The following is a 22,284-nucleotide window of genomic DNA, read 5'->3' on the forward strand; positions in this document are numbered from 1 at the left end:
CCTGAACCATGTAACATATCTGCATTGCATATACTGTACTAGGAACGTGGCTTAACACCACTGCGTATACATGAGTCTGACTGGTTTTCAAGGCATTAAAGATTACAGTATAACTTACATAGTTTACCGTGGTTTCTTTTTTGTCGATCTGTTATTTCCCACATCAATAGGGCGGACGTAAGTAGCGTATTTTAATAGTTCCACTAAGTTTCCACAAACCACATTTCCGATTTACTATCAGTCTGAAACTAAGCTAAAAACAATTCGGAGAATACGTGCGATAACAAATCCACCCAAAGTTATGAATGAGCACATGTAGTCAAGTAGCTTTGTCGCTCTGGAAGTGTAAGGCATTTATGCAGGTGAATTCCCCAATGCGCTTCACCGTGACTTGCATGCAGTAAATCTCAAATCTGGGGAGGGAGACCCGTCATAAGAAACTGCTCTACCTTTAAAGCACACAAAATAAATACTTTGTCTAAAATACGCTTTGTAACAAGTCTTTGAACAGAATGAAGAACTTAAAAAAAAGACATGCAATAGATTGCAGGCAAGACAGATGATAGATTGAAATCCGTACTTACCTGTGACAGAGAGAAGATACAGTCAGTAGTACTAATACCGTATACCCATAGCAAAAAATAGCTATTTAAGTCTTGAGGAGACTTTAGATGCTATCCCAGCGTAAAATGGCTGCTAGTGGGGTTTTCTTAATTTTTTTTCTTTCTTTTTTTTTTTTTGACGTTGCAGTCAGCCTCTGCAGTGTTGAAAGAGAGTGCGAGAGAGCGAGATAGGGATAGAGAGAGAGAGAGAGAGAGAGAGAGAGAGAGAGAGAGAGAGAGAGAGAGAGAGAGAGAGAGAGAGAGAGGTAGGGTAGGGTAGCATGTAATCAATAATTCTATTGTATCCTGAGGGTAGAATGGACAATCCAGACTAATGGAACAATCTAATTTTCAGCAGTAGTGGGGGCAAACAACAGTACAACATAATTTACTTTTATAAAATAAAATAGGCACGAACATCTCCGAGCAGTAATGACCACAGTCTTAAAAAAAAAAAAGGCTTTTATTTAGTAACGCATCAAACAGAGCTACGATTAGGTTTTCATAATCTATCGCCTTGTTTTGATCTATGAAACACAGCAGGTGTAGCCTAGTATAGTACAATAGCATAAAGCATGTTTTGTATGTAGACTTTAATTGGCCCCAGAGGTATAGAGCTCTCCACTGCACTTGTTTGTATTTACTAAGCCTTAGTAACATTATTGTTTTATTATTAAGGTGGTAATGAGAATTATTTGTATTACTGAACCTGAGACTTCTTTGAAGAAAGATTATGTTTCGTTGGTTATTTAAATATAAAAGCAAACATACAGGTAATTGTATTAAAATGGGTTGGGACTGAAACAGCATCTATATCAGCACCTGTTGCTTGGTAGAGAGCAGTGCTAGCTGCTGTTTTCGTTACATTTGAAATATGATTAATTTATTTAAATGCATATCGCAAGTTCAAAGACTATTGCTTGCTGTATTGTTGTCTTTGCAACATTAGTGTCTGTTTGGTTCTGCGATGTTTTAATAATCCACAGCCTAAGGACAGGTGCAAGGAGGAATGTTTTTAAAATGTTTCACTTTTGTATTATTAATGTTGTTTCTATTATTCATAGTGGATTTATTTATTTACACATGTAAATATGTATTTATATAAATGATACCAGCATTTAATGAATTTAATTATACATGTAAAATGTATTTCTTTATTTCTTTATTTATTTATGTAACTTTTTAATGTGCATGTAGCTCTCCCTATATATTAATTTAAATAACTTTATAAAATTGTATATTGTCTTATATATTTAGTTGTATTGTTGAAATATTTTTTTAAATACTGTTTTTTATTATTAGTTGTTACTGTTGATGTTTTGTTTTTACTGTTTTGTCAATTAAAAAAAATCATTTAAAAAATATTTCACTTTTGACTTGGGCCTACTTAATGCGCATACATCTCTTATCGAAAATATGTTTGATCAAACAGTGGGTAAATGCTCTATATGTGTACACTTAATAGGAGGTAAAAAAACACATCACAGAACCTCGTCATCCAAAATATCTACAATAAATCTACTACTCTAATATAGTATTAACAGTGAAGAGCAGAAGCCATCACTTTACCATAGCAGCAACTGACAGCTAGAGGCTCTGCGGAGATGGCACTCTCAGAGTCATTGCTCTCTACTCTCTTCTGCCATTGAACTGCTGTTTTGGCTCCTGACATTTTTGTGGGGAATGTCTCTCCCCCCCCCCCACCATGTAATTAAAGAAAAAAGATTACATTTGAATCCAGCAGGGTAAACAGTTTTGATAAACCAGGACCACATGCACTGCACACACACATCTATAGCAACATTGTAAAGCGTGAGACTTTCACATCTGTTGCACAATGTACATAACCACTTTCAAAACCTTTATAATATTCACATTTTTTACAGTTGATTGGAAATTGTATAAAATACTGACACTGAGAAACATCTATTGGTAAAAGTGTAGTGAATATATATATATATATATATATATATATATATATATATATAATATATATATATATATATATATATATATATATATATAGGCTGTGGTCAAATCAAGTGTGAGACAGGAGGCACAGGCAACCTAAGTGCTTCCAGCCCAGGCCTTCATTCAAACCATGTCCTTGATTATTGCATTGAAGTAAGTGAACATCAGACCAAGTGTGACAGTCCTTGTGTGACCCCTGTCTATACACTCTGCTCTGTATCCAACTTCCCTTTGTACTGTGTTTCAATCCCTGCGATTAACTCATTCTGGATATCCAACTTAAATGAAGGGGCATTGTCATCACACCCTAACAAGGCAAAGCAGAAAACCCAGGTCTTTAAGAAAACAGTGACCACACACTCAGTACTAGATGTTGTGACTGATAGACATTCACTGCCTGCATTAGTGTTCATGTCATTTAGGGTATTGATACTCAGCCTTCCCGGTACAGTTGCATGAGACTGCACTTACTATCATGGCCCATTCAAAAGCTAACTGCTTTAAGCGTTAATTACTGCACTGTAGGTCATGTGACATACCACGGGGCTTCATTCGTTTGCATAGCGTTGCCTCATGATAGGTCTGCTTTATTGCCTACTTGTTTCTAATCGGCAAACGCTGGGTCAGTCCATTCAAACTCACTGAGAGCAGCTGCGATTCTAAAGGAAGCCTTCTCCTCGTTGATATATTACACACTATCTCTCTAGCTTAACTGTGTAATATTGTTGGATTTAATTAATATGACAATTAGTTCTTATTATCTGAAATAATTACTCTATTATGAAATACTTATGTATACCTGTGGCAAAGTATCCCTCCCCTGTGTGTATTTTGTGTTGTATGTTGTATGTTAATGTTGGTGTATAGTCAATGGTACATGGGATATAAACGGGTCTGTGTAACACGAGTGTTTAAAATGTATATTTGTATTTAGGCACAAGGATTGCACAGCACTTCACATGCAAGTAAAATGTACTAATATGCGAGCACGGGGAATTGCACTTTAGTAATTAATGTGCAGTTGTACCGAGACTCCAACTGAGCGACTGATTAGCAATCAAGTCTCGGTACAGCTGTATAAATGCAGCATGTTTTTACCCACTCAGGGTTGTGTGTTCGGGAGTGGAGAACAGGGGAGAGGGAGAGGAGACATGTAATTATAAATATCAATTGCTATGAGTGCTGGAAGCACCAGCACCGTACTTGTTTTGTGTAGTGTTCGTCCACCCTGTTTTGTTAGTGCCTACTCGTTTTGTTTGTCTATTTATTTTGGCCTCATGTGCCGTGTGCTGTTTTTGTTACAAACCTTTTATTTTCTGTCTGTTTAATTATTAAACTGCTCATCAGTGCCTTCACCATTCCAAAACCTGTATTCTGAGTTTGTTCCTATTTCTGGTCTGACGTCACCCACTGCAGCCGTCTTTGTGACAATACCAAAAAAAAAATAGACCATCACAGAGTGTAAGGTTCATGTCCTTTTTAACAGCAATTCATATTAATCTAAATTGTAGGATTGAGATTATATATATATATATATATATATATATATATATATATATATATATATATATATATATATATATATATATATATAATCTCCACTCTATATATATATATATATATATATATATATATATATATATATATATATATATATATATATATATATATGTATGTATGTATAAATTGCGACAATTTATACAAATTAGAATGCTGCTTTTGCTTGTAAGGAAACACAATTGAGTAATCTTTACTTGTGACTTTCATAGGCTGTGTCTCAGCTTGCTGTGATGCTGCTGTTTGGGTGTGGTTACCTTCAGTGACTGACATTCCTGTAATGTCTGTTTTCGTATATGGTCCTGCACTCCACACAGCCAATGTCCTGCTAGTTTACACACACTTGACTCCCTTCCTCCAAATGTAAACATATTGTTTAGCACACAGGGCCGCATCCAAACTGATTATACAAAGAACATATTTTCAAGCACACCCTCTCACGTTATACGATGTAAATGTGATACAGAAAATGAAGTTTATTCCAACACTTAAAACATGCACAAACACAGATTATACAAAGCAAATGTTAAGTAGAAAACAAAACTTATCCAACAATATCTGTCTAAAATGGCTGATAAATACTGACTATTGAATTCGCTGTTAGTCAGTTAGCTTGAATTCCCTTATATCCCTTAATTGGTACAAAGAAACAATTAGAACATGGTTGGGACAAAGATCTGCTCTGGAAGAGCCAGGGTTGCCCATTCCTGGTCAACACCAGCTACCATTCGAATGCAGTGCTGATGTCTTAACTTTATAGGGTAACACAAATCAACATTGTTTATTAGGAGAACAGATTAGAAAAGCCTGTCGTGTTAGATGTCTATCAACAAAATCTTCCATCGTGTGGTTTTTTATATCTACAAAATATATATATATTTTTTTTAATATCCTTTTATTTTTATATATATATATATATATATATATATATATATATATATATATATATATATATATATATATATATATACACTTCTTGCTTTTGATAATGTTGTTTTTGTATTTATTGTATTTAGAAATGCCCTATTATGTGGATAGAGTATTCAGTCATAAGTTTGTTTTTTAGTTGTTCATTAAAACGTTATGAAAATGTAATGCTGTCCCCGTCCCCGAGAGCAATTTGACACATGCAGGGTGTCATTATGTAGAGCAGCTTCTGTTTTATCCCACATAGTTTTTACCTACGTTTATGCAGATGTGATAACTGCAGAAAGGCATCATTAACCTCTTCCCCCGCAGAATTGGCTGCCTCAAAGCTAATCCGCACTTAAACACAACACAGCTCTTTGCAGCTGCACGACAGAGGCAGAGCTGTCAGGATTTGCATTGTACTGGTTGATTCACACTGTAGTTGTGATAATGTGTCATTTTCTTTATCACTTGGTTACAGTAATGGTAAGTGTTGAATATAGCCTGGTTTTATTTTTATTGTTTAGAATTATTATTTTTTTTGTTAAATACCAGAATAATAATTTTGTGCATTTTAAACTTTTTATTTTATATTTACTGAATACTAGTTTTCTTAAAAGAAATACTGTACAAGAGACCTCCGAATCTTCCACAGCTAATTCATCATCCGAGCATCCAATACGGCTGCCAAATGTTCTACCTGGCATCTTCCTCAAATGTTAGCTAAGGATTCGAGATTTACCAAAAGCAGTGCCTGCAATGATCCTAATCATTTAAACCAGCTAAAGCAGAGACTACCTGCTGACATTGAGTTTCTGTAAAACAACTGGAGAGATTAAGGTGAGACAGAATATAACAGTCGAAAAATATCATTATAGCTAAAGCGCACATGCAATAAAAATGATTCATTTTCAAAAGAAAAGAAACGCTTTGAAGAGGGACATGATAGTGACGCTGTGTCGAGTAGCAGCAAACAGCCCACAGTGAAAGGAAGTGAGGTCAGAACAAGGTTAATAACATCTCTTAGCATATGAGAGGAAGACAAGTTGTTTGCTGGCTAAAAAGCATTCACTTTACTCCACGACTGACCATCTGCCAGTCATGGAAAAAAAAAATCCCAATAAATCAATACTACTTTTAAGAGTTCCTAAAAACAGGCTCTGGATATTGCTTACCATAACAAGATATATGTGTGAAGATACATTTGTTAAGTATACAGTGTAAAAGCATAACAGTTTTATTTATCTGAAAATTACAGGTGAAATGGCGTCAAGAAAACATACCGAACACATTTAAAATGAAATTAGCACAGTGAGTAAGCTAATGATGTTTGGACCAGTAGCAATGGGATATGTACTGTATAATAAGCAATTATATACATATATACACACACCAGTCTCCAAATGGCAACATTAGTTACGTTACAGCTCCAAGCTCTTAGTATTTGCATCTGATTCACACTCAGCGGGTTGTCAGGCCATTTAGTTTAATGTGGAATGTGCTTTAAAAAAGCAATTGGTTGTTTTTTTATGCAGAGCTGGGCTTTTATTTAAAGTGGGAGGAGGGGGTTAAGAAGTATATTGGTGAAATATGCAGATTTGAAACACAGAAAGTGAAAGAACAGATTCAGTAGGTATTGAAGCCCAGAATATAATGCAGAGATAAAAGCAGGACGCACTCTTTTCCATCTGTCAACGGGATTGACTTGAAAGAGTGTTGAATGCAGACCTGTTCATTTCAATCAGCCGCAGATCAAGATTAAATTGATTTCAAGTGGGATTCTGTCAGTCCCAGGTGGGATTGTGGGCCGACAGAACCTGATCTCTTCAACTCTCACTTGTGGTGGAAGTTACCTTATGAGTGCTAAAGGCCAAAGACACAAGAGGTGGAGTTTAAATTGTAGACTGCAGATGGAATCAGCTTCAGCCCCAGTTTGATATTGGAATACGAAGAGAATAGATATTACAGGCTGGTGGCATGGAGGACAGCAGGCATGTGACAGTAGTTTCTGGGAGTCTGGTATCCAGAAGATTGACTGCCAACTGGTTCAAGGTACAATGGCAGTCAATGGTACAATATGGATGATATACTGCATCAATATGAATCCACTGACACAAACTGTGGAAGAATAGAAGCATTCTCAAAGTGTTACTGAATGCTAAATCTCTATGGACAATGGAACAGAGCAGGATCAGTTTCCTCATCAGATCAACATATGATGTTCTCCCATAACCACAGAACCTAAACCTCTGGGAGGGTGAGGATCCCTCATGTCCTTTGTGTTCATCACCTGCTACATTAAGACACATTTTGACAGGATGTAAGGTGGGTCTTAGCCAAGGACGGTTTACTTGGTGCCATGACCAGGTGCTGCGATGTTTGGCCTTAGCATTGGAAGACAAGCGTAACCTGACCAATAAGTTGCCACCAGTTCCATCAAAGCATTACAAAAAAAAGACAATATTCCTCCATCCAGGAGAGCAACCACCAAGAAAAGGTGTTAAAACCAAGCCTTGCTCAGGACAACTGGAAGCTGCTAGAGACTGGAAGATGCTGGCAGATGTTGGTCAACAGTTTATTTTTCCACCTGAGATTGCCACTACTAACCTTCGACCAGACGTTGATTTGTGGTCTGGATCCGCACGCCTTGTTCATCTGGTAGAGTTAACAGTGCTATGGGAGGATGCTGTGGATGAGGCGTATGAGAGAAAGAAACCTTGGTATGCCCAACTAGCTGCTGAATCGGAACAGATCGGAAGGATGGAGAGTCCAGGTTTACTCAGTGGAGGTGGGTTGCCGAGGATTTGTGGCAAACTCTACAACCCGATCTCTCAGAGATGTCAGGTTCAGTGGCCAAGAGTTGTGTCAAACAGTGAATAACTTATCTGAAGCAGCAGAAAGGAGCAGCAACTGGCTGTGGTTGAGACGGAAATATTCTGGCTGGGGATCTTGAGCATAATAGAAAGAAAGCAACGCTGATGTACAGGTAAGTAAGCTGGGCCGAGTTGAGTGGGGGACGGAGGGGAGCGATGATGGGATGCCAGAATCACTGTTGAGCCCTCTTGAGGTGTCGTGGGCTAGTTGACGAAACACTGAGGACACAAGGTGCCCACTTGAAGACCCCAGAGATGTATCCTACTTAGCTCAATCCAGATGGTTGTCATGCTGATGCGCTGGGGAGACCGCACTGTGGTTGATCCCCGGAGCCAGTATCGCAGCAGTTGTGTGTGCTGATAAGAACATAAGAACATAAGAAAGTTTACAAACGAGAGGAGGCCATTCGGCCCATCTTGCTCGTTTGGTTGTTAGTAGCTTATTGATCCCAAAATCTCATCAAGCAGCTTCTTGAAGGATCCCAGGGTGTCAGCTTCAACAACATTACTGGGGAGTTGATTCCAGACCCTCACAATTCTCTGTGTAAAAAAGTGCCTCCTATTTTCTGTTCTGAATGCCCCTTTTTCTAAACTCCATTTGTGACCCCTGGTCCTTGTTTCTTTTTTCAGGCTGAAAAACTCCCTTGGGTCGACACTGTCAATACCTTTTAGAATTTTGAATGCTTGAATTAGGTCGCCACGTAGTCTTCTTTGTTCAAGACTGAACAGATTCAATTCTTTTAGCCTGTCTGCATATGACATGCCTTTTAAGCCCGGAATAATTCTGGTCGCTCTTCTTTGCACTCTTTCTAGAGCAGCAATATCTTTTTTATAGCGAGGTGACCAGAACTGAACACAATATTCAAGATGAGGTCTTACTAGTGCATTGTACAGTTTTAACATTACTTCCCTTGATTTAAATTCAACACTTTTCACAATGTATCCGAGCATCTTGTTAGCCTTTTTTATAGCTTCCCCACATTGTCTAGATGAAGACATTTCTGAGTCAACAAAAACTCCTAGGTCTTTTTCATAGATTCCTTCTCCAATTTCAATATCTCCCATATGATATTTATAATGTACATTTTTATTTCCTGCGTGCAGTACCTTACACTTTTCTCTATTAAATGTCATTTGCCATGTGTCTGCCCAGTTCTGAATCTTGTCTAGATCATTTTGAATGACCTTTGCTGCTGCAACAGTGTTTGCCACTCCTCCTACTTTTGTGTCGTCTGCAAATTTAACAAGTTTGCTTACTATACCAGAATCTAAATCATTAATGTAGATTAGGAATAGCAGAGGACCTAATACTGATCCCTGTGGTACACCGCTGGTTACCACACTCCATTCTGAGGTTTTTCCTCTAATCAGTACTTTCTGTTTTCTACATGTTAATCACTCCCTAATCCATGTACATGTGTTTCCTTGAATCCCAACTGCGTTCAGTTTGAGAATTAATCTTTTGTGCGGGACTTTGTCAAAAGCTTTCTGGAAATCTAAATAAACCATGTCATATGCTTTGCAATTATCCATTATCGATGTTGCATCCTCAAAAAAATCAAGCAAGTTAGTTAGGCACGATCTCCCTTTCCTAAAACCATGTTGACTGTCTCCCAGTACCCTGTTACCATATAGGTAATTTTCCATTTTGGATCTTATTATAGTTTCCATAAGTTTGCATATAATAGAAGTCAGGCTTACTGGTCTGTAGTTACCTGGTTCAGTTTTGTTTCCCTTTTTGTGGATCGGTATTACGTTTGCAATTTTCCAGTCTGTCGGTACCACCCCTGTGTCAAGAGACTGCTGCATGATCTTGGTTAGCGGTTTGTAAATTACTTCTTTCATTTCTTTGAGTACTACTGGGAGGATCTCATCCGGCCCAGGGGATTTGTTTATTTTAAGAGCTCCTAGTCCCTTTAACACTTCTGCCTCAGTTATGCTAAAGTTATTTAAAACTGGATAGGAACTGGATGACATGTTGTCAGTATCTTCCTTTGTAAAAACTTGTGAAAAGTAATCATTTAACATATTTGCTATTTTTTTTTTCTTCCTCTACGATTTTGCCATTTGTATCTCTTAAACATTTAATCTCCTCTTTGAATGTTCTCTTGCTGTTGTAATATTGGAAAAACATTTTGGAATTGGTTTTAGCTCCCTTAGCAATGTTCATTTCTATTTCTCTCTTGGCCTTTCTAACTTCCTTTTTGACTTGAGTTTGCAGTTCTGTGTACTCTTTCTGCGTACTTTCTTTTTGGTCCTTTTTTAATGCTCTGTAAAGTGCCTTTTTTCGCTGAATTTTTTTTTTTTATTGATCTATTAAACCATTTTGGCAATTTAGTTTTACATTTAGATTTGTCTACTTTAGGGATATAATTGTTTTGCGCCTCTAGTACTACATTTTTGAAGAACAACCATCCTTCTTCTGTGGGTGTTTTCTCTATTTTACTCCAATCTACTTCTGTTAGTCTCTGTTTCATACCTTCATAGTTTGCTTTTCTAAAATTGTAAACCTTAGCTTTAGTCATTTCTTTTGGGGATTTAAAAAACACTTCAAATGAGACCATGTTGTGGTCTGAGTTTGCCAGTGGTTCTCTGACCTCTGTTTTAGTTATTCTATCTTCGTTATTTGAAAAGACTAAATCAAGGCATGCCTCCCCTCTAGTGGGTGCCTTCACAAATTGTGTTAGGAAGCAGTCATTTGTCATTTCCACCATTTCTATTTCATCCTTCGCGCTACCCACCGGGTTTTCCCATTTTATTTGGGGGAAGTTGAAATCCCCCATTAGTATGGCTTCTCCTTTGCTACACACATTTCTAATGTCATTGTATAACAGATTATTGTGCTCACCGTCTGAATCTGGCGGTCTATAGCATGCTCCTATTATTATGCCTTTTGAATTTTTGTCCGTTATTCTGACCCATATTGATTCGGTTTTATTTTCTTTGTCCAGGTTTAACACCTGGGCTTCAAGACTGTTTCTTATGTATAGCGCTACCCCTCCTCCTCTTCTGTCCTGCCTGTCTTTCCTATACAGTGTATACCCACAAATATTATATTCGTCCCCATCACTCTCAGATAACCACGTTTCTGTAACACCTATCACATCATAGTTACCTGTTAGTGCAGTAGCTTCAAGTTCTAGAATTTTGTTTCTGATACTTCTAGCATTTAGATAAATACATTTAATGGTTGTCTTACCTGAGTTGTTGTTCTTGTTTTGATGCGGTCTCCCTTCTGTTTTTTTGTTGATTTCTCCCCCCTTCCTTTCTAGTTTAAATGCTTCCGAACCTGCTCGAGGATCTTTTCTCCAAGTAGACTAGTTCCCTTGTTATTTAAATGCAGTCCATCCCGTCTATACAGATAGTCCTCGTTGTAGAATGTGGTCCAATGATCAAGATAGGTGAAGCCTTCCCGTGTGCACCACGTCTTCAGCCATGCGTTTTGATTAATTATTTCCAGCTGTCCATATGGTCCTTTGCAAGGTGCGGGTAGTATACCAGAAAATACCACAGTTTTGGTTTTCTCTTTTAATTTCCTTCCTAGCTCTCTGAATTTGTTTTGCAGGGATTTTGGTCTGTCTCTTCCAATGTTGTTTGTACCGATGTGGACGACTACTACCGGGTCGTCTCCTGTTCGTTCCAGGAGCCTGTCCACGTTCTCAGTGATGTGCTTGACCGAGGCTCCCGGAAGGCAGCACACTGTTGTAGTAAGGGGGTCCAAACTGCGAATTGAACTTGCTGTGTTTCTCAATATGGAGTCCCCAACAATCATGACCTCCCTTCTTTTTGCTGTCTGGTCACCACTGTCAATAGGGTCCTGGATGTTGTTCCTTTCATTCTCTTGTTGTTGGTTCTGCTCATCAAAATTCTGAAGTGACTCAAATCTGTTGGTTGTTTTGATTTCTGGTGGTTGTGTTTGACGAAGTTTCTTTTTTTCCCTGCTTCTGCCTACCTGAACCCAGCTGTTCTGACCTTCTATCTCCCTGGTGGCTTTCAGTCTGTTAGGGGTGATGCAGACTTCCATGAATTGTGGGTGTGCCAGTTCCTCAAGATCCTGTTGCTGTCTCACTTCTTCCAGCTCCATTTCTAGCATACTTACTAGTTTATGCAAATCCTGGATCACGCGGCACTTTACGCACACTTGGTTTAGCTCCGCTGGGTTTTCTCGGTGATGCCCTGGGGAGGCAAAACAAGCTGATCACACTTCAGCCATCAACACTAGGCAGAAGGATATCAACACCATCAGATGGAAAGAAATGCAAATGGATGGAGATGCAGATGGATCACATTAGTTTATTGTAAAGCTACGTTTTAGTTGGTGCTTATCTTGGTGAGAGCCGAGTTCAAATCAGCATGAAGTTTTAACATCTACTCTCATAATGGAAATCTGATAATTCACTAGATATCCTAGTGCAAAAATTGTAAGTAAAATCATATAGGTGAAGGTAAATGGGATTGCAGAGCTCAGAAACCCCCCACACCCCATATAAATGGGCAGTGATGCTTTCCTAAAAAAATGAATATTGTGTTTATTCTCTAGTAGTTACAGGGGTAGTGTATAGTACAGTACTGTATTATACAGGTGTAATGGGTTGAGACCGAGACCAGATATGATATGTTAATACTGTGTCACATGTGACCCTAAAAACCTTTCCTCCCTTGTTCAAGGTGCAAGCATTTTTTTTTTGAGTGAAAGGTGTAGATGCATGGCTCTGATAGAACCAGCTTAATCCTCTGAAGTTTCTCCACTGATGATGGAAATGATCAACGATGGGAGCCCCACTAATATTATTAAAGTTTTTTGCAGGTATCAAATTTTTAAAGACTGTCTCCCACACCTGTGATGTCCAGAAAAGGACTTGCTGGAAGAGCTGATGTGCTTGACATGAACTGGATCTTGTAAACAAATTGTTAAAACACACTGTTCAGGATAATGCTATGATATACTCACATTATTGGATCTTTGAAAATCTGAGTAAAAAAGGAGCTGGGTTGAATTAGTTGACCAGAAACACCTGTGAAATTAACTAAATTTTCCCTTATTTGAGAGCTGCTGGAGTGGAAACCTGTATTAACCTTGAGATAAAGCAGAAGTGAGCATTTCATTCAATTAAATTAGAGAAGTGTTCACAGTGAAAGTTCTTATCAGGAAAGCAGTGACTTTAATTGGAAAAATGTTTCTAAGCCAGAAACCATTTGAAATTAAAAAAGAAGTGTACTTTTTAAATAAGTGAACTTATTTAAGTTTTACTGTAATAGAAAAAAATATTGTAACATAAAAACTGTAAAGGCAGAAATGAGGATCTCATTTAATTAACTGGAGAATGTGTTCAAGGTCAAGTTTCTTATTAGAAAAATAGGTAAACTTGATTTTGAAGCAGTCTTTAAGCTAAACACAGGTATTACAATCTAATTGAAGCATAATATAAGTGTTAAGGTTTTGCTGTAATAGAGCACAGAAGTATTTATTACAGGAAAATTGTTAAGTTTAAAAGTCAGAGAATCAGTACAAAATGTGACCTAATTAATAGCCTTGGAAGCTACAAGTCTTTATCAAGTACACAGTGTACATACTGAATATATGGGAAATGTGGTGTCCAAAGTAGTATTTTGATGATTAGACGTTGTCTTTGGCTCAAGGTTTTTGCTCTGTATAAACTGTTATATTTCACTAACAAGAAGTACTGCATAATACAACAAAACAAGAATATGCTCTTACGCTCATTACATCATTATGTTATCCATAATGAGTGAGAGCTTAGCTGCTTGAAATTAAGATGCAAGCTCGTCCTATCTGTAGAGATACCAGTCCAAGCGGCTCTTCAATCCAGCAACAGTATGAATTTGGGAAAGTGCTTACAGTAGAGTTTTTTTAGATTTAGTGAAGTCTTCTGACACATGAAGAGGAGGAAAAGTTTTATAAAAGCCAAGGCAAGACTACAGTAAAACATCTTTCATCTTGGTAACACAGACGGTTTGGTCCATTCTCTGAAGATCTCGGAAAAGCTGGCGGCTGTTTGGTCGTATTCAGAAGCCTCTGTCTTTGAAGACAGCTCTTGTCTTCACTTATATTCTACACAAAACCTCCATATATTGGGAGGTAAGCATAATCTTGAATTTATATCTGACATATATTGAAGAATTTCTATAAGGCATGGGAATTGTATTTTAGCTTTAGACAGTGACATATTAGATGCTTTAGGGTTTTTAGCGGTGGCCATTTATTAGCGTTTTGCATGTCTAGCCCAAGGGCAAAATATGTTATAATCATAATTGTTTGAAGTATTAACACAATTAGTCTAAACAGGCATTGGACCACCCATATTGTCTATCAGCTGAGATCTGACATGGTCTGTAACCACTCAATCCATTTTTAAGCATTTAATAAACCAAAGGGGTACTAATAATGTTCTGAATCAATGAAACTTCAAATTGAATGGGTCTGTGCTATTACTCTTGACTAAATCTGTCTAAAGGCATCACACTGTAAGCCAGTACACAAACTATGCACTAGAAGGTTTGAACAATCTGTATAACTCCCTGTTAGCCTCCCTTGGGTTCTCTGACCAAGAACCAAAGTAATGTTCGAAAAGACAACTGGTACAATTTCAGATAATGGTGACTCTCGATGTGACTAATTCAAGTATTCATGTGAGAATGAATTATTCCACAGGATGTTTCTGTTGGTAACCCTGCAAGCTATTAGTTCTCTCCCACAACCAGTATTTGTGTGTCCCAGCCACTATAGGCCAGGAAGTTAATTTCTATGGAAGAATGTGTAGCATAGCCACAGGCAAAAACACATTTAAGACAGAATATATAACGAGACAAATGACCAGTAATTAAATACATATTAATAAATTCCATTCTATTTAAACAGAACGTAAGCTATTTTGCATGTAGTGTAACCTATCATATAAATCCAGGAAAAGAAGACTTCAATAAGGTAACACAGATTAAGAGGCACTTGCATTAAATGACATTTTAAAGCCAAACTGCTCTTCAAAGGTGGGTATTAAAGATGACAGGGCAGGGAAGAAGATTATAGCGTCAGAAAGGGAATCCTATAATTTCACAGCAGTGGCAAAGACGACAGCTTTACAGATTTCAGGAAAGAAAGAAGGCATGCTCTGTAGAAGGCAGATTTACTGAAAGATAAAAGAGCAGGCTGTCAGGGAGGTGTAAAAAGAGGGTTGTGCAGCTGTGCTGACAAACATGATTATTTCGCCGAAAGATTATCTGAGACGTTAGGAGACTGTACAGCATATCGACTTGTACATTCTGTAACAGTAAATAGCATAAACCCTTTGACTGTTGCATTGGATATGGAACTGTGCTTGTCATGTAACTGACAACGATGAAGGAACTCTAATTTACAAAGAAGTAATGCAGTTCGACTTTTTTTTTAACTTTAGAAAGTTTCCTTTTCAAAAAACTAATTTTAGAAAAGAGAATGCAGGATGTCAGTCAAATGATTAATCCTGTCATGCAAAACTGCTACAGATCAATACAATCACACACCCAGACAGCAAGACATAGACATTCAATTGATCTGTAAATAACACCATCATTTAAATCTGAGTTTAAGTATTTGTAGACAGAAATAAACTGGAGTGACTGTTAAGGTAACTCCTGAGTGGCGCATCCAGCAAATGTGCTCCACGCGGATGTGCCCTATAGCCTGGGGATCGCAGGTTTGAGTCCAGGCTATGTCACAGCCGACTGTGACTGGGACCTCCCAGGGGGTGGCCCCAATTGGTCGAGCGCTGTCCAGGTAGGAAGGGCTTAGGTAGGCTCACCGCGCATCAGCGACCCCTGTGGCCAATAAGGCGTCTGTGGTTCTACAGTGGAGCCTCCAGATCTGTGTTGTTCTCCAGCACTATAGGTCTGGTGGCCTCACTGTGGATCCACAGTGCAAAAAAATGATGGTTTCCAGCCTCCTTTCCCCGAGTCGGGGAAAGGAGGCTGGAATTATCTGAAGAGTGGCTGTGGCAAGGTGGAAGACCTGCACATATAAATAGTGTGTTTTTGCTTAGTTTTAATAAAGTTTCAATATTTCTTTATGTAATTATGTCAGGGATGGGGTTAATTCCTAATCCCTAATCTCCCTAATCCAAATGTACAGTGCTGCAGCATTACTGGGAAACAGAGCATCCCAATTCTTAGTGCAGTGTACATCACTGTAAAATATATTAGAAGCTGCACTGAAGTTGCTTGTTGCTAGTGTAACAGGTTGGAGGCTGGGAGTGAAACAGTGATCACGCATACAATGCAAGCAAGCCTTACACCTCAACTTAACTCACTGGCTGGGGACAAAATCCCTATGGCAGTGCATCAAATGTGCTTTACATTTGCCTCATTATTTATTAAATTATTCAAAACAGTGCCTCCGGTTTGATTGCATTCTGATTTTGGCGCCTCTACACAGCCACAAGATCTGACCAGTCTCTCATTCGATTACATCCCCAGAGTTTTAATTCCTCTTGTCAGACTACATGATCAACATTTTAATTCCACTCATTAGACCACATCCTCAACATTTTAATACTTTATTTCATGCCTGTTTCATCTTAATATTTGGAGATAAATCAATGAATAGCACCTGTGATTGATTAATCTTGTCAACATGAGCCTGGTATCAAAAAACAGTGTGCGAAAAAGAAATCTTGAAAAGGTACTTCTAAAGACCTTGGCAAAAGGGCAACAGGAAGGGTTACCTAATATTTCACAATACATAATTACATAATTGAATGCTTAAATGAACTAATAATTTGCCTAATCTGATCTTTTTAAATAGAGTAGCTTAAAAAAGTTATGTTCATTATACAATTTTATACCTAAAGTGAAATCTCCATCTCTTTAAAATAATTAAAAAGGTCAGATTAGGCAAATCATTAGTTCAATTAAGGGTTCAATTATGTAATTGAGTTCTTGGTTGGAACAAAAACCAGCAGGGCAGTATTCAACCAGGACCAGGGTTGAGAACCACAGAGTTAGAGTACTGCCCTGCAGTCTCTTGTCGTCTTTTCCATGTCCACTCTCCAAACTCCCCTGGTTTGTGTGTCTTTGGCAGCTTTAGTCCTCCTGAAAAAGCAAGTGTACAGTTCTAACTCCTCTGTGGTTTGCTTCCCTTTTGGCCCATATCAGTAGCTCCCACACCAGACTCACCTACACAGTTCACTTATATGTACCAAGGCCCACTCTGTTAATCCGCTGCAGCCAAACGCTACTCGACAAGCTGTTCCTGAAAGCTTGGTCTTAACTAGCAGGAAACTTAGGAAATTAAATATCTCTATACAGAGTTTCAGAAGGGACAGAAATTACTGCTGCACGCACCCAGTTACTTTTTTTTAACAGCTTCACTTCAGAAATACTCAGCTTTTAGGAGTCTTTTCAAGAACAGAATCGTGGACACTGATTAGTAATCCTGGTACATAATGTTCTGGAAGCAGAAGCTCCAATAGAGAATGATAGAGAAAACATATAATACAACAATGAACAATTAATTTAAATATAAAGAAATGCATGTGGCGTGAAGTATCCCTTAAGAGGAGGGAGATGGAGAGAGAGGGAGACAAGTAAATGTACACTGAGACAAGTAAATAAATCCATAAAACATAAAATGCAATAATTGATCTGCCTTTGTATTAAGGTCATATCCAGCATGAAATGTTAAGGTTGTTTTTCTAGTCTAGAAGTCTCTTTTTTGTTAACTCTCGTGATAAGAAAATATGTTTTAAAAAGAAGATCGCTTTGTCATCTAAACCTGATGATTCACCCTGGAAATTGCCCTGCAGGTCTGAGTCTTCTATCGTTTTAAAGTAACAAAAAGAGGCTTCCTTGGCAGGCAAAGCCATTTAAACTGCTGGAGAGCAAAGAAGCACTTCTCTTAATGCATGACCTCAACAAACAAAATTGGGCTTGGAAACAAAATCCAGAAATGGACTGAGTGCATTTAAATTCCTTGTTTTTAATGCAGTTTCTTTCCTGATGTCCACCTGTGAGGCTTTGAATACAATCTTCAACAGGGGATGGGGGGATGGGGGGAGGCATATTCCCACTGAATGCAGTAAAAAGTCTGAGATGATTCAAATAACTCCAGGGGATCTCTCATGCTGAGCAAAAGACAATATTGGAAGCAACCACAGGTTGTGCATGCAGAAGCACTTCTTAAAGACAGGTCATGAAATCGCACTGTGGAGCAGAGAGAAGCATGCAACCTCTTTACAGCTCTACATTAAATAGATTGCGTGCATTCATATCCGTACTGCGTCAGGCTGGTCAATTTAGAAGATTGAGTGTCTCACAGAAAAAAAAAGCTAATTAAAAAGAACCAGTGCACAACTGAGCCCAGCCCCTGCTCAGGACTGGCCGTGCTTCTTATCATGGTTGATTTATTTTGTCGGTTGTTTGTTTGAAGATTGTTTAGTTTGTTGTTTAGGCTGCAAAAATCACATGGAGGCACTTTTAAGACAGTGGAATGGATTTGATAAAATGGTCATTGCTAGAGCCTTTCACCAACAAGACAAGAAAGTCCAAGAGGTGTGGGTCTCCCTCACTGTGGAAACCCCAGAATCTGTCACAATGAGACTCCTGGCTGCTCAATACTCAGTTCACTCTGAGTGAGTCTGGCGCTGACGTCAAGCTCCTTGAAGCTCATACCCAGCAGGATACTGCTGTCAAGAGAGGGTCTCATTCAATTACATGCCTCGGTTACCTCAATGACAACCACTGAAGAAACAATGTGCGCATACAGTGAGTGCATTAACAGTTCAATTCATCTCTGGTTACCTTGGCATTCCTAAAAGCAAGCTAGACCAAGAAGACCCAAGAAAAGATAAGGAAGGCATTGATTCTCTGACTCTGGCTGAGATTAAGGAGGGGGAAGGAGTTGGTGAAGGTGTGAAGATGTGGAATGCATTTCTTCTACTGATGGAAGAGCAGATGAGGGAAAAGGTGGTCAGTGAATTGCAAATTCATGCAAATCCGCAATAAAAAGCTTCTCCATTCTGGACAGATAAGTGACCATTCCACCTTGATAGCCTCATACAGTTCCTTCAGGGGTGAAGGGAGTGGAATCCTGATGAGAAGTCTGTTCTCCATTGAGACGTCACTATTGAGAGTGGTCCCCAGGAAGCATCAATAATGTGTGTTGTCTTAGATACAGAAAAACCTGCCAACTGACCTCCTGGTGCATTCAACTTCTTTTCAAATCTTTTTTTTTTACAAACACACGCTAGGAAACCAGAAAGTGACAATCAACTTGAAAATATATGCAATTAATTAATTTTATTATAGCGTTATTTTAAAACATAACACAAATTCATTGATTGTGTTGGCTCAAAGAAATATCTAGACGAGAAATATCGAGAAAAAAACCTGTCCTGATTTCAAAGTTGTATAAATAATTTATTGTTTTGAAGGGTACATTTAAGTTATTATTGTTTACTCACATTTTTTTACTATTCTCTCGAGACTTGAGTTAAGTATATTTCGCTGTAGTAAAATATTGTATTTTTTCTATCCTGTAAATCTTAAAACTAGATCAGAGTTTCAGCCCATGCCCCCTCAGTGTTGCTGGTTAATGCCAATCAACCTGGATTAGTACTGCTTTAAGTTGAATGGAAGCCAAATAGGGTGCATGGACCAGAACCCCAAACCATATCGAATTTAGATGATAGGTTTAGCATCCATGTGTCCATTTTGAATATTTGTTGGTCTTTGTGAAAACAATCTGAAATAAAGGACACAAAGACTGCACAGACCTCACATTTTATTAATCCTCTTTCTATTACCCCTTTATTCATCCCGTAAAAGGGCCTTATTTTCCAAATAGAATGGAACAGTACCTTATTGCAGTGTTTGGACATTTGAAAACATCTTTCAATTGGTACACATTACTAAATGAGATCAGAAAAATGAGAGTGCATGTCAATACTGCAGGAACTGAACTCAGTTCCTTCATTGCTGAGAGTTGTGAAAAATACATGTTATTAGCATGCCTGCACAGGGCTGACTGCAGCATTGTCATTCTGCAGGAGTAATCAGATGCTTTCTCTTTGACATTATGTACTTTGAGGTCTAATAAAGTGAAGTCCAATCTGATCAGGGCTGCATCCATATGTGTATATTAACGATTTCCCAGCTTCCTTCGCTTAGAACTTTACAGCACATGTCAGCGTGACAGAGATCGAATGATTCTTGGTGTCGGATCTCACTCCCAACCTGCGAGGGCTCTGCGTAAAGGGAACAGAGTACCCTGGACTAAATTGCATGACAGTTTATTCCCAGGGTTAGATGGAAGTCAGCCATCTAGAAAGGGGGCGGAGCTACGGTACACAAACTCAATGACAGGAAGGGAAATGGCGTGGCATCCACGGATTGGAGGAGAGGTAGCGCTCGTTACCAAGGCCATGAGTGAGGTTATAAAAAGGGGACGTAGTAAAGTGATCTGTTCCTTTGTAAATGGTTAGAGAAAACCTAAAAGGAGAACGGTGAAAAACGTGAGTGTTGTGTTTGTTTCGTACCGTCTTGCTACAAACTGTTTGCTTGTTGTTTAGACTACTAACACAATCCGGATCTGTAGCCGAAGGCCAGCTTCAAAACCGGACATCAGCACTTCTGATGTACCACTTTACAACATTATTGTTTACTGTTTGTTCTCCGTCAGGCTTTGGAACAATACAATCAATAAACACCATTGCACCTTGATACCGTTGTCTGTTTCTTCTGCACTGCTGTATTGCCTTCACTGCACACACTTATCCACTTTGCCACAGTCAGTCATACCAGATGATTTCTGTCAAGCTGTCAATGTGAATAAAATCTCAGGAATGCTAAATTCCGAGTTAGAATTTGCATAGTAAAAAAAAAAAAAACACTCACAAAGTCGCCTTTGATTTATGGGATCCTTTAAACTCAGATGAAATGGCTCTACAGTCCAGTACATGCTGACAATATTAACTAGATTGGCTCAAGCAAAACAGCTTTTGAATGGCATGTAACATTCTTAATGCTTTGAAACAGTTAGTCATAAATTGCCCAGGCTGAAATACTTCTGTACTGAAGGATTATAGGAGGGCGAATGTCTGTCTATAAGGGAATGTCGACTCCAACCTTCATTAAAATCATTATGATTTACATTGCAAAGAGGGATGTACAGGGAATTGTAATGTCACCATGCCTGAGGTGTGTTTCTTTAAGTGACATCAGCGGTACCAACATTAAGAGATTAAATCAAGTTAGAAACTCAATATGGCAGGCTGATGCATGAATGGGGTTTCTTTGTGAAATTTCGTGGCATACAGCAAGAAAAGCATGTCCTAGTTTTAGGGTTGTGCTAAAGGAAACTTGATTCACTGCTAAACTCTTCAGAAACAAAACTGAACATTCGGAACCCATCCCATAAAAAGATTGACGATACCTTTTGTCCTCTTTTTAACTGTGGTTAGGGAATGCTGTATACAATAAAGGGGCATTGTATTATTGTATATTTGGATACTGCTTCCAGTACAGGTCATAAACAAGACAATACATGCTACAAGCTAGCTGTTAGGCAATATTTGTGTAGGCAATAATAAGTACAGGGGTTGTTTTACAACAACAGTTGATTTATTCAGGCAGAACTGCGTCCAAGATACTGCAGCAAATATGTATTACTTCAGAGTAGATACATTACTTCAGAGCGGACGTGTTCCAGTACATTGAACAAAGCTGTGGAAATCTCAATTAACAGAGTTTGTTTCTGTTCCAAAAATACAGGGAAACCAGAGTTAAAACAGAAGCATTCCTGTGGGCTCACTGAAAACATTTTGTAGTTTTTCTGTGTTGAATAAGAGACCCTTCCCAGCAGTGAACAGAAACATTATTACCCCTGTATGTACATTCTGACCACTGTATGTACATTATTACCCCTGTATGTACAGTGCACATGTCACAGTTTAGAGTATAGGCAGAACGGGTTGAAATGTTTTCATCCTGACATTATCTTGTGATCGCGACACATTTCTATATAAAAAAAAAAAAAATCCACTGTTCTAAATTTGGTGGAAAAAAAGCCAGAGAAGAAGAGATGTGTGTACTGTAGATTTGGTGATTCCTTAGTGGGAAATATTTTCTGGAATAAAGACGTTATTCAGTTTACTCTGAATGGATTTGTTATTATTAGCTGGTCTTACTGAATATACTTTTAGTTTTATTTAGTATTTCTTAATTTCTTATGTGCTTTAAGCACACTGATTGTTTTGGGGGTACATTACATAAGAGCTTAATCATCCCACTTAAATTAAAAATAATTGTCTTGAGCAATTTAGGCCATTAGCTGAATTGCCGTCTGTAAAAAAATGAATTAGTAAGGACATGGCCACTGCCTG

General features: G+C 38.3%; 1 protein-coding gene across 2 annotated transcripts in view; it reads right to left on the minus strand.

Annotated features, from left to right (window-relative positions):
• The window catches only part of LOC121305293 (synaptic vesicle glycoprotein 2C-like), a 68,135-nt gene extending 67,357 nt beyond the window's left edge, over positions 1–778 (minus strand). The window contains exon 1 of one of the 2 annotated variants that reach the window (XM_041236883.1): positions 585–778. The gene's annotated coding sequence lies outside the window, so the exon portion shown is untranslated. Of the gene's footprint in view, positions 1–118; positions 296–584 lie in introns of those variants that run through there. The other variant, XM_041236893.1, reaches the window with a different exon arrangement.
• Positions 779–22,284: the final 21,506 nt, after the last annotated feature.

This window comes from Polyodon spathula, chromosome 2 (assembly GCF_017654505.1).
Source record: "Polyodon spathula isolate WHYD16114869_AA chromosome 2, ASM1765450v1, whole genome shotgun sequence".
NCBI classification, from domain to species: Eukaryota; Metazoa; Chordata; class Actinopteri; order Acipenseriformes; family Polyodontidae; genus Polyodon; species Polyodon spathula.